Here is an 18,910-nt window from a genome sequence, read left to right as displayed (position 1 = left end):
AGAAAATTCAGAGACTTTGGAGAACGGACAGGAACTTTCTCTTCTAATGTTTATCAGTTTGAACATTAAATAGCTTGTCTTTGTGGTGTGTTGAATTGAATATAGGTTGAAGAGGATTTGCAAATCGTATTGTTTTTATTTACATTTTACACAACATCCTAACTTCATTGGAATTGGGGTTGTATTCAGCTTCCTGTACAGCTTGCTAAATACCTTTTCCTTAGCTTTTGCAATTTCTCTTTTCGCCTTACGTCACATCTCCTTGTACTCCTGTCTACTTTCTTCATCTCTCTATCAAAATTATTTTTCACCATCCTCTTTCTCCTGATGCTTTCTTGGACCTTCTTCCTGGAATGACTGATGTCATTAATTTTGCCATTTTCTGTTAAAATGCTAAACGACCACAGTAATACCACACAATTGCATTATTAGCCTTTTCAGTCCATTGATAATGTATAAAAGTAGGAGTAAATTCTGCTGCCTGCTAATGTAAAACCACACATTTTCCTGTTCATCAACCCCCCCCCCCCGTGCTTTTGTCATATTAAAAAGCATACTTGTGATATTTATTAAATGATTTGCTGCACATGAGCCTCATCATGGCATGTGGGTGTACATCCAAAGGAAGCAGTGTGTAAAGTCCCTTTCACACCGGGGCTGCCTCGAGTTGTTTCCTGTGGCGTCATGACGATGCAGGAATGTCTGCGTCAGGTGCGCGCAGCAGGGGGGAGAGAGGAGGTGAGGACGCAGCCTGCAGCTTCTCTGCACACACAAATCAGAGTGCACAGTTTGGCTGCAGTGCCACTATACTGCTGGCTTCCGGTGTTGCAGACCGAACGGTTTACCCTAAAAATCGGTCCGCCCTTCCTTCACTGTGCATGCATCATTTGGGACCACAGCAGCATCATTTTTGAGCAGCGATTCACTGATTATCACCTTGTTTCTGCTTAAAGCTGCACTCCAGTCATCATCCATCTCAGTGACAGACATCTAAAGCTTTTGTACAACAATCATTTCCACATAAATTCAGCATTACTTCATAATAAAAGACAGCAGACCGATTAGAGTGCACAACAGCTGCTGCGGCGCCTACGTCATTTCAGAGCGTCAATAACAACTTCCCAATTAACATCTCTTTTTCTCCTTAAAACTACCTACTTTCTGCTTAAAACTGACTTTAGAATGACTTAAGAGGTTTTACCATGTCACCTGAAGGTTAATAATCCTATTAATCCATTTGTTCGCTTTGAGTGTACAGACTCTCAGAGGAGCTGCTGTCGTCTGAAATGATGCATGCGCAGTGAAGGCAAGACGGACCAATTTTTAGTGGGAACAGTTCGGTCTGCGACACCGGGTTTGACTACATCACGCTTATGCCCTCTGTATATTCTCTGGTCTTTAGCTCACCTCGGGCCAAAGGCCAGATTAAGGTTGCGACCAATCCAATCCGGTAACTGGATCGGCTTCCAATACCGACGTAATTCAAGTATCGGAAAATACTGATCCAACCCATGCCTTTTTCCGATACGTGAGGAGCCACTGTGAATCCTCTCAACTGCTGCTGTTTCCTCTCTGCTTTGTTTGCTGCCGAGAAGGAGAAGGGGAAGAGGGGAGGTTTCTGAAACCGAGCTGTTTGTTCTCTTCCACAGTGTTCTAACTGCGGGTAGCGGAAAATTTCTGCCCGGCTCTCAGGTTCAAATTGACTGTACGTCAAGCACGGATTTTCCAAAAAATGAACTGAATTGTTGCTGAAAATGTGTGCTGAAAAGTTAGCCGCTTCAGCGTCCAGAGGCTGTGAACGTTACGAAAAAAGCCAGCTCGGATTGCAGTTGAAGAGGACAGTCAGACAGATTCTGTCTGCTGAAAGGGGAAAAAAAAAATATCCAAAGTCCTGCGTGTGAGCGTCACTGATGATATATTTAGAAATTTACAGTTGAAAGGCTTCGTGTTTCCAAAATGTTTGAAGTTTGTCTAGCACAAAAACGAGAGGGGGGAGGGGGGGGAGATGTCTTTTCTCTTTAAGTCTATAAAAAATATGGCAATAAAAAAATAAAAGTACTTAATTCTTTCACCAAAACATCAAATCTAGGCTTTCATTTTCGATACACCTTCTGGCAAATTGTAGCTGAACTTTCAAGTCTTCTTTTTAAGAAAATCCTCATATAATGAAAATAATAATAAAGCAAACAGAGCTCTGGCATCAGATCGGAAAAGTATCTGTATTGGCAGATATCCAAATTCAGGTATCTGGATCGGATCGGAAGTGAAAAATTGTGGATCGGTGCGTCCCTAGGCCAGATGAGCTGTTGACGTCATGAGGGGTCCGTCCATTCACAATTTAGAAAAGATGTCTCCTCTCTTAATTTTCAACTGATTTTCAGTTGATTTTATTTGGAAGAATGAGTTATTGTGCACAAAACTTTGCCGTTTTGTCAAATATCCGCAAACAAGTTCATCTCCTCCCTCAGTTCTCTGCAAATTTTAGTTGAGTAACGTTTTAGGTTGAACTCCGCTTCAGGAACAAACCTTGGTTGTTTGTTGATTTTTCAAGTTGTAAACAGATTACCTCCTTCTAAAAAAAGTTTTTTTTCCAATTTAAATCAACTTTTATTGATTTAAATAAACTTTTATTTATTTCGCTCCTCTAAATGAGACAATACAAATATTAGTTTTAATTTTTGACATGTATTGACATGAAGGTGCACATACAACATGTACATGTACCATTAATTAATGGTAAATATTTTGTATTTCAGTGATGTAACTACTGATTTCTAAAAACAATAATAATAAGAATTTTTGATTACTTGTTTGTTTTGTTTTTTTTACAGTGGTTTAAATCATGATTAAAAGCTCTGCCATTTTCTTCTCCACATTTGGTTGTCATATAGTGTGACTTTTGTCAACATGGCACTGATTAGAATATTTTTTTTATGACTGTTCAAGACCTTTATATATGTTTGTTTATTGTTGGGGGGGGCAAAATAATGTGGGCTTGGCCAGAGTAACTTAAAAGGGGTGCAAATGGATTAAAATTCAAACTGTATCTGATGTAGCTCTTCTTCTGATATGATCCACAGTTTTTCAACAGGCTTTTCTCTGATTTGAAATGTATTCCTTCCTGCAGCATATGCTTTAATTTTCATTCTTGTTGCTATTGTTTAATGGTGTGCATATAGTTTATTGTTATTTGCCACCTTAAAATGATGACAAAACTGTGCTGCACAATGAGGGGTTAAAAAGAAATTTAAAGACAGTTTGGGCAGCGGAGTCTCGTTTGGGGGCGGGCGCTAAAGGTGTAAAATATGATGTAATTTTTCTACTTCCGGGGTACAAACCACAGCATTTTCAATGGGGTTTTGGGCAAATTACACACACACACAAAGTGAAAATGCAAAGAAAAAGTAACAATGCAGTGGGAAGGTGGACATGTGTTGCAGTTTGTTTATGATCCGGAGCACAAACGTGTCGAGGCGGTTTTGCAGGTGAGAGAATGGAGCTACACTGATTAGCTGTGTAGGCTAACACCAACATGACGTTTCCCACCTCCTTGTCTTTTCTTCTCCACCGGGAACCAAAAAAAAAAACTTTTCGCGAATGCTTCGGTGATTGCAGCTGAAAACAAAACTGTGCATCCTTTATCCCTGTGAAGGTATGCTGTGTATATATTAAATGGAGGTCTCCGTAAGTGGTCAAATTCCGCGATATTATGGAGGGTTCAAACGAGGCTATGGTCTCCTATTCACCCACTATAACTGCAGATCTGTGACACAGCTTGTGGTATTCTGAAGGCCCCCTTGACACTTGCACGGCTTTGATGCATGCACTGTGTCGTGCAGGTGAGTACACTCGTCGTTAACGGGTGTAGACTGAATGTGAGAGGGGTACGTGCAGTTGCGCAAAGAGAATTTTGAAATGTTCAAAAAATCTTTCATGTATAAATGTCGTGCAACAAACCTGGAGTGGTAGTGAATGTTGCGCGATCTACTTGCCAACAGTACATGCAGCTTGTCAAGCCGAGTCAAGAAGTGAACAGTGCGAGTAGGTGCGTCAGTGCACCGCATCAGAGCGCAGCTCGTCTGAACGAATTATAACCAGATGTTAAATCTATCACAAACATACTTTTACAGCTGCACACAAGAAAGAAAGAACATGCAACTGTTTTACTAAGCCATGACAAAATAAACATGACAAATAATTACTTTTGTAGACTGCTCCATATGGATCTTTCCCCTCATTGCGAAAAGCTATGGCTGGAGCGGTCCTCTGGGATTCAAGGAAGCAATTTGAGTTGTTTTCAACAGCCAGCTCAAAGAGAAAACGATTAATCCGCTACCAAATAATTATTTTACAGATGACGCGTCCAGCGCATAGCACGCGGCAGCCAGTGGAACAAAGCGCGGCATCCAGCTGGGAACACAGCGGGTGCGTGCAAGTGCGCGGATCAAAGTCCTGCAAGTGTCAGGGTGCCTTAACAAGCTCTTCTTGACAATGGTAAACCTTTTTATCATGGAAATGACTCCTGTAACAGACTGAACTGCAGCAGTGGGAGGGGGAAATATCACACAACCTGCCAGACCGGGATTTCCAGAGTTTTATGGCTATAGCTGTTGTGAGTACACATTCGAACATGATACTTAAAGAATGCTTCTGAACTAGCAAGTCCTGAGGTTTTGCTCACCAGAGACAGACACGTTTCCGTGCTGTTCAGGCTACTTGTAAAAAGTAAGTCCCTTCTGTTGCTCCCTTGTTTTTCACTCTGGTCACCACAGCATATCAAAATTTGATCTGCATGTTGATTTAGCACAACTCCTATGCTGGATACTCTTCCTTACGCAACTCCACATTACATGAAATAGGGGTGGGGTTTGAACCAGGAACCATCTGCACTGAAGGAAAGTGCACTAACCACTTTTCCACCACCCCCTAAAATTAAGTCGTCATCGGCAGGATTTGAACCTGTGCGGGGAATCCCAATGGATTTCTAATCAATGGCCTTAACCACTCAGGCACGATAACGTGTGCCTCAGGCTGCTTGGGTTGTTCAAATTGCTTCTTGACTAGGAATTAGAACCTGTGAGCATGGAGACCCTAAATGCTGTTGCAAATACCTAGGGACAGTATAGCATTAATGGCGATGTGGTCACTTTGTTTATCATAAAATTTCACAGTAAATGACACAATTACCTGGTGGAACCAAGTGGACTGACATGAATCATGGCTCCAACACGAGAGATGTCAATTGAAACAAAGGAGAGGATTATCAAACTCTTAAAAGAGAGTAAATCATCACGCAATGTTGCAAAAGATGTTGGTTGTTCACAGTCAGCTGTGTCTAAACTCTGGACCAAATACAAACACCATGGGAAGGTTGTTAAAGGCAAACATACTGGTAGACCAAGGAAGACATCAAAGCGTCAAGACAGAAAACTTAAAGCAATATGTCTCAAAAATCGAAAAATGTACAACAAAACAAATGAGGAACAAATGGGAGGAAACTGGAGTCAACGTCTGTGACCGAACTGTAAGAAACCGCCTAAAGGAAATGGGATTTACATACAGAAAAGCTAAACGAAAGGCATCATTAACACCTAAACAGAAAAAAACAAGGTTACAATGGGCTAAGGAAAAGCAATTGTGGACTGTGGATGACTGGATTAAAGTCATATTCAGTGATGAATCTCAAATCTGCATTGGGCAAGGTGATGATGCTTGAACTTTTGTTTGGTGCCTTTCCAATGAGATTTATAAAGATGACTGCCTGAAGAGAACATGTAAATTTCCACAGTCATTGATGATATGGGGCTGCATGTCAGGTAAAGGCACTGGGGAGATGGCTGTCATGACATCATCAATAATTGCACAAGTTTATGTTGATATTTTGGACAATTGAAAGGATGTTTGGGGATGATGAAATCATTTTTCAAGATAATGCATCTTGCCATAGAGCAAAAACTGCAAAAACATTCCGTGCAAAAAGACGCATAGGGTCAATGTCAATGAGCAGATCTGATTTGATGCAGGTGTTAATTTGGGGGATGAAAATTTACAGGGTGATTCCATAATTTTTTCCTCAGAATTGAGTGATTCCATATTTTTTTTTTTCCTCTGCTTGGTCTAAAAAAGTAACCGTTACTGACTGCCACAATCTTATTTTCTTGATTTCTTATAGTGTTTCTTAAAGCCAGAAAGTTGCCATTTGAAATGACTTTAGTTTTGTGTCATGTCTGTGATCTGCTTTTTTTTCTACAAAATTAAACAACTGAATGAACATCCTCTGAGGCCGGTGATTCCATAATTTTTGCCAGGGGTTGTATTCGGAGATAAAGCTCTTTCATCCATCTTTTCTCAACGAATTGTGACTTTTTTAACCTTCGTTCAGGAATCATCGTGTGCTGTGTGACTGGGCCATAAAGAGTGGGGCAGCTGATGTATAGTATAATGCTGATATTATGCTGTAGTTGTTGTTTCTAGTGTGATAAAATGCAATATCATGAATGAAACAATTTTTATGAATGTTATTGAACATTCATTTAACAATTGTATTGTCTGTATGGTCTTTGCTTCCTTAACTAAATTTGGTCTCTTAATATATGAGTAATAAAATTAAACTTGGGGGATATGCGTGTGAAAAACAGTTGTACACTCAATGGCATTTATCAACAGATGAATGCAGAATTTTCTTTCAGGTAACTGATATTCCACGGGGCACTGGTCTGCTACGATTGGCTATGGTAAAAAAAAAAAAAAGTGCAAAAACAAGATGAAATGGCTTAACAGACATGCATACTGTACTAGCACCTGCAGGCTTGCCTCCTAACAGGCTGGCTTATGAAGTGCAGCCCTGGAAACTTATCCAGGGTCAAAGGCATGTCAGCTGGTCTGAGGAGTCACAGCAGCTTACAAAGTGCAGACCTGGCAACCTGTTCAGCGTCGGCGGTAAAGATAAGGCGTCCGCACCACAAAAGAGGCCACCGAACGAAAGAAAGTTGCTGCATCCTCGGCCAGAACTGATTGAGCTGTTCAACTTTGATCAAAAACCACAACAAATGCTGCTTCGGGCTCAAATTTTTTTTATCCTGGTGGAGCACAATCAAACAAGTTCTAAGCCGTAGTCATTAAGAATTCCCCTTTTAAAGAATTTGAAACATGAATGAAGCTGGACTATGAATGCCCGGATGTTACCACGTACTATCAGTGATTACAAGAATTCTGAACAAATGTTTGAACATTTCAAAAATTTGATCCCGATTTTAAATCTGGTGCTGATTGCTGTAATTACTACTTATACAAAGTTTGTTCAGGATTGACAGTGATTGATCAAGAAGTTACTGTGATACTTCAAAGTGCGCCTGACTGGCTGTTGGGGATTAAACAGGAAGGAACAGGAACATATAAATAGAGGTAGACTCTCCTCCAATGCCTCCACAATATTGTTTTTGCTCTCTAACTGGATTTTTTTTTTCTTCCTCCTTTCTTTCTTTCTGGCTGAGTGCAATTTAGAGCAGTGCTAATTATGCTCAAATTAATTTCTGGTCAGCTCTAATTTTTGTCACAGGCCAGGTCTCTTTTGAAAGATAAAATGTTAATTACTTAGCGTGATTGTTGATATGCTTTGGAGAGAAGGGGAATGAAAGTCAGTAGAAGCAAGACTGAGTACATGTGTGTGAATGAGAGGGAGCCCAGTGGAATAGTGCAGTTACAAGGAGTAGAAGTGGTGAAAGTAGATGAGTTTAAATATTTGGGGTCAACTGTTCAAAGTAATGGAGAGTGTGGTAGAGAGGTGAAGAAGAGTGCAGGCAGGGTGGAGTGGGTGGAGACAGGTGGCAGGAGTGATTTGTGACTGAAGAATATCAGCAAGAGTGAAGGGGAAAGTTTACAAAACAGTAGTGAGACCAGCTATGTTGTATGGTTTAGAGACAGTGGCACTAACAAAAAGACAGGAGGCAGAGCTGGAGGTGGCAGAGCTGAAGATTATTGAGATTCTCTTTGGGAGTGACAAGAATGGACAAGATTAGGAATGAACATATCAGAGGGACAGCTCAGGTGGGACGGTTTGGAGACAAAGTCAGAGAGGCGAGATTGAGATGGTTTGGACATGTGCAGAGGAGGGACCCAGGGTATATAGGGAGAAGGATGCTGAGGATGGAGCCACCAGGCAGGAGGAGAAGAGGGAGACCAAAGAGGAGGTTCATGGATGTGCTGAGAGAGGACATGCAGGTGGTTGGTGTAACAGAGGAAGATACAGAGGACAGGGTGAGATGGAAACGATTGATCTGCTGTGGCGACCCCTAACGGGAACAGCCGAAAGACAAAGAAGAAGACTTAACGTGATTGTTGTCTTCCACCACCATGGCTATATGTGGATGTGTAAAAATAAAAGCACCTACTTATGGCACGTTCAGTATTTGATGGTCAAGCTTTTCATCTGCTGTTTTGTGCAGCAGCTCCGAGTTGAAAAACTGTTGTAAGGTGACGGCAGTACACCTGCAATGAGCATTCATAAGACATTTGTATGCTTTTTTTTTTCTTTAAAACTTTGTGCTGGTCTGTGAGTGTCCTCGCTAAAAACAACTGAAGAACTGTAAAGCATTAACAACAAATACTACTGTTTTTTTCCCACCCAAACGCACCTAAAGTCTCTTTCTGAGGATGACATGATGTGAAAAAAAATGTTGATAAACCCCTACTTTTCATTCTGGTTGTGCTACATGTTATCCATTATTCCTGCTGAGATGGCAAACCAAGGGTGAATCCCAGAAGGGGGGGAGTGGCACGGCCCCCTACAACACCCCTAGATGCACGTTTGATGACATTTTTCATACTACTACTAATACTACATATAATAATAATAGTAATAATTTCAACAACTAAAATGTTTTGAAAGAATTTAAATGTTTGGAAAACATTAGAATTTAATAGTTACATTTATAAACAATGTAGGTTAGAAATCAGGGGTTGAAATACATTTTTTAACCTACTTGCACTGGTGCTAGTAACAACAAAAATTAATTGCATCAAAAAAAAGTTACTTGCACAACCAAAAGTCAGTCTTATATCAACCTTAAAACTCCTCCTCTGATGTCTCAGACTCTTCCTGTCTGGGGAGAGTTTGAGGGGAGAGCAGCAGCAGCGGCAGACAGTGTTTTTTTTAACGTACGCGCGCAAACGAATCATCTGTGAAGATTATTTTAATTATTAACTACACAGATGTATAATAAAACAAATGGTGACTGGTATATAACACAATTATGACAGAGTTTGAGTGGAGAGAGAGCGAGGAACTACGGAGCCCTGGAAGTGTCATCGCAAAATGTTTTGCATGTGGAGAGAATGTGCACTCGTTTTGATATTGTCCGCATGTTTTAAGCATCATTTGAGGAAATCGTGTGCACGTTTTATTAATTCGAGGGCTCAATTAAAGGAAAACGTGCACACAAATTATCATGGCCAGGAAAAAAATATCACTTTAAGTGACCTTTCCCGGATTCTGTAAAGGAACCGCAGCGGCAGCCAGTTTTTTTTTTTTGTTTGTTTTTTTTTTCTCCACGTGCGTGTGCGAACTAATCGTCCATGAAGATAATTTTATTAACTACACAGATGTATAATAAAACAAATGGTGACTTGTTTATAATACACTGATGACAGAGTTTGAGGGGGAGCGAGAGAGAGAGAGGAACTGCAGCGGCAGCCAGTTTTTTTTTTTTCTTTTCTTTGTTTACATGTGCGCGTGAACACAACAAATAGAGCACAGCAACTCACTCCATGTGTAAGTCATAAAACGCAGGGAAGACGAAGACAACACACTGGAAAATTTTTTTTTCCTTATTTATTCCTTTATTGGTTCATTCTACTGGTGCTTGTAGTTCATAAAACTTGGATAAAGTTACTTGCACCAGTGCTAGTGCAGTATAAAATTACATGCACCACTCGAATAATACGTGCACAAACTAGCACATGCACGTACTATTTCAACCCCTGGAAATGGTAAGTTTTACAGTTACAATGCTGTCAGCAGTATGAGGTCAAGAAAGAGGTCTACTTTATTTTTTAGAAAACAAGTATTTATGTTCATTGATGTCAAGAAAGGCTGACTATAAAGTGTGTATTTGGCAAAACGGGTTATTTTCATGTTGAGGTGGCGGGGGGTGTTGTCTGCAGCTGCTGAAAGTAACTAGTAATCTAACAGTTAATTTTTAAATTGCGTAATCAATAAAGTAACTAAGTTACTTTTTCAGGGAGTAATCAGTAATTGAATAACTTTTTTAAAGTAACTGTGGCAACACAACAAGAACATAAACAATTTATAAATTAGAGGTGCACCGATCGATCGGGCACCGATCATTATCGACCGATCACGCCATGATCGGTTTGATCGGTGATCGGCAAAATGCGCCGATCAAAAGGACTGATCACAACAGTGCAGGCAGTAGCACAGGGAGGGCTTGGTCCTGTCATGACACGCTTTCCTCTGTGACGTAAACTGATTTTGACTTCTGATATGAGCTGGACGGACAAGGAGAGCAGTCGCCATCATCTAATGTAGTCCATGTCTGTCCAGCTCATATCAGAAGTCAAAATGAGTCAAATGGCTCTGAGAGAGCTAAATAGACTGCTGTGTAATGAATGGAACCACACTGCCATCTAGTGGATATCCAGTGTGCGTGAGTGTGTATTTGTGAATCAGTCGGCATTTGTTTGTGGATCTGTGGATTTCGCGAAAAGAATGTCTCAAAATTACATCACAGAGGAAAGCGATGAATGCATGTAATTGGTGATCCATAAATGCTGAAACTCAATTCACAAATACAACTTCCAGTTTTACAAATGTAATTTTTTTTATTACAAATTAAGTTTTATATTTGCAAATACATTATTTGCAAAGACCAATTTACAAGTTACAAATATGAAATTTGCATTTGTGGATATCTGAACACATTTGCAAATCAATGATTATTTGTAGATCACCCTGTGTGCATTTACAAATATTGAGACAATTTTAACCCCGCTGAATGAGGGCTGTATTTTACATTCTCAGCGTATTCTCTGTAACCTGTAACCTGAGCAACATGAAATATGGAAAAAAAAAAGATTGCTGGTAGAACAAAGTCATTGTAATAAAACAAAAGTTGGCAGTTTATTCTAGTGTCTTTATTTGAATGCATGTTTTTTGTTTTCATCATTAAGTTTTAATGCAAAAATAGTCCTATACATTAGACCTATATTCTTATTTTGGGCATGATCCAAATATGTACTTATCGGTATCGGCCTTGATCGGTATCGGCAGATTTCGGTGATCGGCCTAAAAAATCCTGATCGGTGCACCTCTATTATAAATACATTAAGGTAATAAATTAACATAAAACAGGAAATAAAATGGTTGAGTTCTTCCTCTAAAAACTGTTGAGGTCTTTGGGTTCTAAAAAACATTCTGGACTCACACACCAAATGTTTAACCTTTTTTTTTTTTTTTTTTTTTTTTTTTTTTATCACACTGATGTATAAAATGTTGAACAATTGTTGGGGAAATTGTCACAGAATATCTAATTAATTGCCAAATTTTACAGTTGAGTGATCGTGTTTTACACAGGGCTTGTTATGGAACACTGATCTGTAGCCACAGTAAGATGACCTAGCTAGTGACCAACATGTTAGTCCAAGTGTGTTTTGTTTTAAACATGTCCATCATTCAGATATAAACTGATTTATGAATATTTTTTGTTTTTGAGTCAAAATGGACAAAAAGTATCATTTGAAATCAAACCTTGTAAAGGTTTCAAACAAGGGTTTTATCTAGTCATAATGATATATGAGTAAGTACCTGCAATATTTTATTCATATATATTTTTAGAAATTAATTTTTGAAACAAACATCTTACCAATCATGCTCATCTCTGTAACAAATGAATGGAAGAAGTGATGCATTATGTGTATGAATACTGGTGTTGTTGACTATAGATACCCGGTGAATACATGTCACCTCTCTCAGCCTCTCAATCTATTTTTGTCACTCTTCGTGCCATTGCTGTTCCTGACATAGTGACTGCATGAATGTTTAGGGCAGGATTATTTATATGTTATGCATTTCACACATAAAGCAGTTTACATGATGCATAAAAGATGGTGAGAAATGCAGCGTAAAGTGTTGAAAAAATGTGGTCACCTTGAAGTGCAAAGCAGGACAGCACTGAAGGAAACGTCAAAAATTGCTGTTTCTAACAGTGTAAAGTCAACTGAGTTTCTCCAGTGTGTGTGCTTGTTTGCTGTTCCTCAGCAAACCTCAAACCCTGCAGGGTGGGAGGGGCAGATGTGAGTGATTAAGTCCACCAGAAGAGGAAAGGTCAAATAAACTGTGCCTTAACTAGTGCAGCACCATTACAGCACATACTGTACCTCCAAGCTGCCACCAATCCACTAGACATGAATCACTGTCCACAACATCATGATGCGCATCTCCTTTTACTTTTGTTTTTGTTTTTTATTAACATATGTGCTTTAGCTTTTCAATTACTTTTGTAAAAATGTTCCAAAACCACCTTGCAAAGTAGAAGATTGATAATTCAGCCTGTGACTAACAATTATTTTTGTAATCTGTTAACATATCAATTATTTTTCAATTAATCTAAGAATTTGTTTTATTTTATTTTATTAGTCTCCATTGTTTTGTGATTTTAGTTGATTATTCTTCTGGCTAATTTAACAGTAAATCATAACCATGAATTCTAGCAGCAACTTTCAACTTTGCATTCAAATATAATATTTATTTTTCAGATTTTAACAACTCCTAACATGTAAAGAATTTAAAATGCAAAAAATTATAAAGGTAGTCATTGAGAATATGGGGGGGGGGGCACTGCACACAGCTTTGCCTCTTTCTGAGACACAAAAGATAGAAAATACAATCCTAACACATTTTATATGGCTGCAATTGCTTAGTTAATCTTTCTTATATTCTGGAATTATAGATTAGTTGTTAGGGCCATAAAATTAAATTCATCTTATTCATGTAGCACCAAATCACAACATGGGTCAACCCAGGTGCTTCACAAGGGTACGGTCTAACTTTACCAACTCCCTCAGGTCAGGCACATCGGCAAGACTGGTAAGGAAAAACAAAATGTCAGAACATGGTGAGAAAATAAAGATCAGTGTTTTGCAAAAAGCCCAGAATGACATCTTCAAATGTCTTGGTTTGTCCAGAGCCCAAAGATGTTCAGTTTGCTGTCAGAGCAGAGTAAAGAAACTAGAAAATACTCTGTAATTCAAGAAACTGAAATTAGAAAAAATTTGACATAAAAAAGCTTAAAATGATAAACAATTATTAAAATAGACTATTAATTTGTTCAGTTAATCGTTGCAGCCTTAGTGATATTTCACTCCCGAGATCCTCCTTTATTGGAGGGAATGAAAATCTTGCCATATTGTGACATTTTTCGAAAATTTCCTCTGTAGCGTGATGGTTTGAAACTCAACCCAGTTAAGTAAAAAAAAAACGTAATTCAAGCTTGAGTGAGAAAAGAGGAATAACTGAATGTGTCTCAATTTAGAGGAAGGTTTTATGACTCTCTTCAAGATAAAACAATCGGGCCCACAGATAAATTGATAAATGTTAAGCAGTTGCCACACCTACTAATCCAGCCTAATCTTCTCATCCTTCTTGAAATTAAGCACACTGTTCCAGCATTTTTAGCAAACTATAAAGTACCAAGTGCATTTTGTTGTTTAAATGCTGGCTGGCATTGCTGTTCTTATCTTTCTGTTGACCTTTGCCCAGCTGCTGTCTGCTGTGATGCCTCCTTATCTAGCTGTGAGCAAACACACATGCTCGCAGTGGTCAGCAATATGAGCCCATGTTGTCTTCATTTTTGCCTAGCAACCTCTTTCAGAACCATACTTTTGAAAGGTGTACGTACGTGAGCAATCTGTCAATTTACTGCAAATGCAAGTTCAGGCACTGAGCACTTACTAAATGGTTTTTGTGGCAATAGTCCTATTTGTTATCATTATGAATGAGTAAGAGAATGGGCACAGAGTCAGTTTCCTGTTACATAGAACTCTACGGTTTGAAAATAGATTCTTTATAATAACCTTCTTCTTCTTTGTCTTTCGGCTGTTCCCGTGAGGGGTCACCAGAGCAGATCAATCGTTTCCATCTCACCCTGTCCTCTGTATCTTCCTCTGTCACACCAACCATCTGCATGTCCTCTCTCAGCACGTCCATAAACCTCCTCTTTGGTCTCCCTCTTCTCCTCCTGCCTGGTGGCTCCATCCTCAGCATCCTTCTCCCTATATACCCTGGGTCCCTCTTCTGCACATGTCCAAACCATCTCAATCTCGCCTCTCTGACTTTGTCTCCAAACCGTCCCACCTGAGCTGTCCCTCTGATATGTTCATTCCTAATCTTGTCCATTCTTGTCACTCCCAAAGAGAATCTCAACATCTTCAGCTCTGCCACCTCCAGCTCTGCCTCCTTTTTGTTAGTGCCACTGTCTCTAAACCATACAACATAGCTGGTCTCACTACTGTTTTGTAAACTTTCCCCTTCACCCTTGCTGATGTTCTTCAGTCACAAATCACTCCTGCCACCTTTCTCCACCCTGCCTGCACTCTCTTCTTCACCTCTCTACCACACTCTCCATTACTTTGAACAGTTGACCCCAAATATTTAAACTCATCTACTTTCACCACTTCTACTCCTTGTAACTGCACTATTCCACTGGGCTCCCTCTCATTCACACACATGTACTCAGTCTTGCTTCTACTGACTTTCATTCCCCTTCTCTCCAAAGCATATCTCCACTTCTCCAGACTAGACTCAACTTGCTCTCTACTCTCACTACAGATCACAATGTCATCTGCAAACATCATAGTCCATGGGGACTCCTGTCTGATCTCCTCCATCAATCTGTCCATCACCACTGCAAACAAGAAAGGACTCAGAGCTGATCCTTGGTGTAATCCCACCTCCACCTTGAATGAGTCCATCATTCCGACTGTGCATCTCACCGCTGTCACACTATTCTTGTACATGTCCTGCACTACCCTAACATACTTCTCTGCCACTCCAGACTTCCTCATACAATACCACAACTCTTCTCTTGGCACCCTATCATAAGCTTTTTTTAAATCCACAAACACACAATGTAACTCTTTCTGTCCTTTGTACTTTTCCAACAGTATTCTCAGAGCAAACATTGCATCTGTAGTGCTCTTTCTCGGCATGAACCATATTGCTGCTCACAGATCTTCACCTGTTTTCTAAGCCTAGCTTCTACTACTCTTTCCCATAACTTCATGCTGTGGCTGATCAGCTTTATGCCTCTGTAGTTACTGCAGCTCTGCACATCACCCTTGTTCTTGAAAATAGGAACCAGCACACTTCGTCTCCACTCCTCAGGCATGCTCTCACTTTCCAAGATTTTATTAAACAATCTGGTTAGAAACTCTACTGCCATCTCTTCTAGACATTTCCATGCCTCCACTGGAATGTCATCTGGACCGACTGCCTTTCCACTCTTCATCCTCTTCATAGCAGCCCTCACTTCTTCCTTGCTAATCTCTTGTACTTCCTGATTTACTCTCACCACATCATCCAGCCTTTTCTCTCGCTCATTTTCTTTATTCATCAACTCTTCAAAATATTCCCTCCACCTTCTCAGCACACACTCCTCACTTGTCAGAACATTACCATGTGCATCTTTTACCACCCTAACCTGCTGCACATCCTTTCCAGCTCTGTCCTTTGTCTGGCCAATCGGTACAAGTCCTTTTCTCCTTCCTTACTATTCAACTTCTTGTACAGCTCGCAATATGCCTTTTCCTTTGCTTTTGCCACTTCTCTTTTCACCTTACGCCGCATCTCCTTGTACTCCTGTCTACTTTCTTCATCTCTCCGATTATCCCAAAACTTTTTCGCCAACCTCTTTCTCCTTATGCTTTCCTGGACCTCTTCATTCCACCACCAAGTCTCCTTGTCTTCCTTCCACTGTCCAGATGTCATACCCAGTACTGTCCTAGCTGTCTCCCTCACCACATCTGCAGTACTTTTCCAGTTGTCCAAAATTGCTTCCCCTCCAACCAGTGCTTCTCTCACCTGCTCGCTAAATTTCACACAACAGTCTTCCTCCTTCAGCTTCAACCATCTGATCCTTTGTTGAGCTCTCACTTTCTTCTTCTTTACCTCTAAAGTCATCCTACAAACAACCATCCTGTGCTGTCTAGTGACACTCTCTCCTGCTACCACCTTACAGTCTGTGATTTCTTTTAGCTTGCATCTCCTATAAAGAACGTAGTCCACCTGTGTGCACCTTCCTCCACTCTTATATGCTACCCTGTGCTCCTCCCTTTTCTTAAAGTAGGTATTCACCACAGCCATTTCCATCCTTTTTGCAAAATCAACTACCATCTGTCCTTCCCCATTCCTATCCTTGATACCATATCTGCCCATTACTTCCTCATCACCTCTGTTCCCTTCACCAACATGCCCATTGAAGTCTGCTCCTATCACCACTCTTTCATGCTTGGGCACACTCTCCACCACCTCATCTAACACACTCCAGAAATCTTCTTTCTCCTTCATTTCACAACCAACCTGTGGGGCATATGCACTGATGATATTCATCATCACCCCTTCAATTTCCAACTTCACACTCATCACCCTGTCAGACACTGACCCCAACACCATTTCTCTTCCTGTCCTCACCATGGTACAACAACTTGTACCCACCGCCGATGCTCCTGCTCTTACTTCCCTTCCACTTGGTCTCTTGCACACACAATATGTCTACCTTTCTCCTCTCCATATCAGCCAGCTCTCTCCCTTTACCAGTCATACTACCAATATTCAAAGTCCCCACTCTCATTTCCACCCTTCTAGTTTTCTTCTTCTCCCACTGTTCGTGGCAACGTTTTCCTCCTCTTCTCCGTCGTCTTCGCCCAGCAGTAGCCCAATTTCCACCGGCACCCTGTTGGGCAGTAGCACCGGTGGCGGACGTTGTTAACCCGGGCCACGACCGATCCGGTATGGGAATTCGATTCTGAGTCTGCATAGTTCGGTTGGCTTGTTTTACGCCGGATGCCCTTCCTGACGCAACCCTCCTCATTTATCCGGGCTTGGGACCGGCACTCAGAATGTACTGGCTGCACACCCCATGTGGCTGAGTTAGATTCTTTATAATAACCGTTAAACTAAAAACTGCAATATTTCACTTGTACCGAACCATCGATGTCATGTTCAGATATGTTTTCAATGTAATTATGCAAAATACAACGTGAATTTTTGTTTTATTAATTTTTTTATTGAAACTGTAGATCATTAAGCCACTTGCTGAACATTATAGCATTTTTAATTTTGTGTAAGCCTCTTTATTTTGTACCTGTATGAGGAAACCTAAAAGGACTAAACTGGTATTTGAAGCATACCGTGGTCTAAGGGAAACGTACCATACTCCCAGAAGGAATATTGGAATATTTCAGTTAACAGACTGTTAACACGTAAAGGTCCTGGACAGAATTAGTGGTACCCCAAAATTTTAAGTACAGAACAGAAATGCAGATGAAGCAAATTTGCAGAATTGTTACGTTTCATAAAGTGTCCAAAGTTATTGAATAACAAAACAAAATTGATATAGTTTTTTTTAAATGTATTTTATTGTCTTTTTATTGTATTTATTGTACAGCGCTTTGGACCCTGTGGGTGATTTTTAAAGCACTTTATAAATAAAGCTGGATTGGATTTGATTGGAAATAAATGCACAAAATGTTTTTGTGGAACACTTACTGGTGCTCATTGAATTTACAGTGAATTATTTTCCTGTTAGTTTTCTTTAGACAAGTCACATGAACAGTCACTAGTTTTTTCATATTTACATTTGTTTGCTGTGATTGGAGAAACTGCGTTGTGATTGTTTCATCACCAGTTACACAGCTTCATAGCTGAGTGGCATAGAGAGCATTTTCTTAAAGAAGCAAAAGTAGTATATCCTATAGAGACACTGAGGCCCATCGAGCTGGTGCTTATCTCTGTATACTGTAACTTCACACTACATTATCTGAGAGTACCCAGAGATATGTGACACCACCCGGGTAGGGCACCAGTCCTTTGCAGGTTACTCCCCTAGCCAAGACTGGTGCTCACTTAGAATTGGGTGAAGTGGGAGAATACAGATGACGTGTCAGAATACAGAAATGAAACTCTACTCGACATGTTTCTATTCTCTTAAGCCACAGATCTACCTACTCTACTCTGACTGCAGTTCATTGGAAGTCACTGAAAACCCTCAACAACACTACATGCTTCTTCATATAATCTATCATAGTCTTAAGTTGACTGTGTTTGATGTAGGTGGGGGGGCACTTTCTGTATAACGTTTCCAAATCTGATACCACAACAGCTGTTCCAATCTTACGTATTTAGTGGTCAGCTGTGCAGACATCGGACAGAACCTTTTGCGTTGTTCCATTCGTATGTTGATGACATTTTGTCCGCTGATCAACACGATAACATGACCAGCAGTGAAAACTGGATCAAAGTGATTAAAAAAAAAAAAGGAAATCACTGACCTGGCTGCCAGTATAACCGTTTTTAATGGACTCTTTAGTCCCAGGAAATACACCTGCTGCAGTTTTTCCTGCCTAACCAGCAGGAGTTGTCTGACAACTATGTCATGAAGTATGTGTGACCTTCAGTTCTCGTGATTCTAATCTGGAGCAAAGCAGGCCTGCATGCTTGAACATGCCGGCATGAGTAACAGAAGTGCTGAGATTTAAAAAAAAAAAAAAAAAATGTTGAGCCCGAGGAGGGCAAATGAAGGTGAGAAGTAATCTCTGCTAATGAACATTCCTGAACACGCCACTGAGACCAGCTTCTAGTTTCTGTGGTAAGAAAAATCGTTGGTCAAACTCTCTTTTT

At 40.2% G+C, this 18,910-nt stretch overlaps 1 protein-coding gene across 1 annotated transcript in view; it reads left to right on the top strand.

The window, feature by feature from the left end:
- b3gnt2b (UDP-GlcNAc:betaGal beta-1,3-N-acetylglucosaminyltransferase 2b) overlaps positions 1 to 18,910 on the top strand; it is a 46,327-nt gene that overhangs the window by 12,037 nt on the left and 15,380 nt on the right.

Source organism: Thalassophryne amazonica, chromosome 13 (genome assembly GCF_902500255.1).
Source record: "Thalassophryne amazonica chromosome 13, fThaAma1.1, whole genome shotgun sequence".
Taxonomy (NCBI): domain Eukaryota; kingdom Metazoa; phylum Chordata; class Actinopteri; order Batrachoidiformes; family Batrachoididae; genus Thalassophryne; species Thalassophryne amazonica.
The sequence above is the reverse complement of the archived record's forward strand: the minus strand, read 5'-3'. Positions and strand labels throughout refer to the sequence as shown.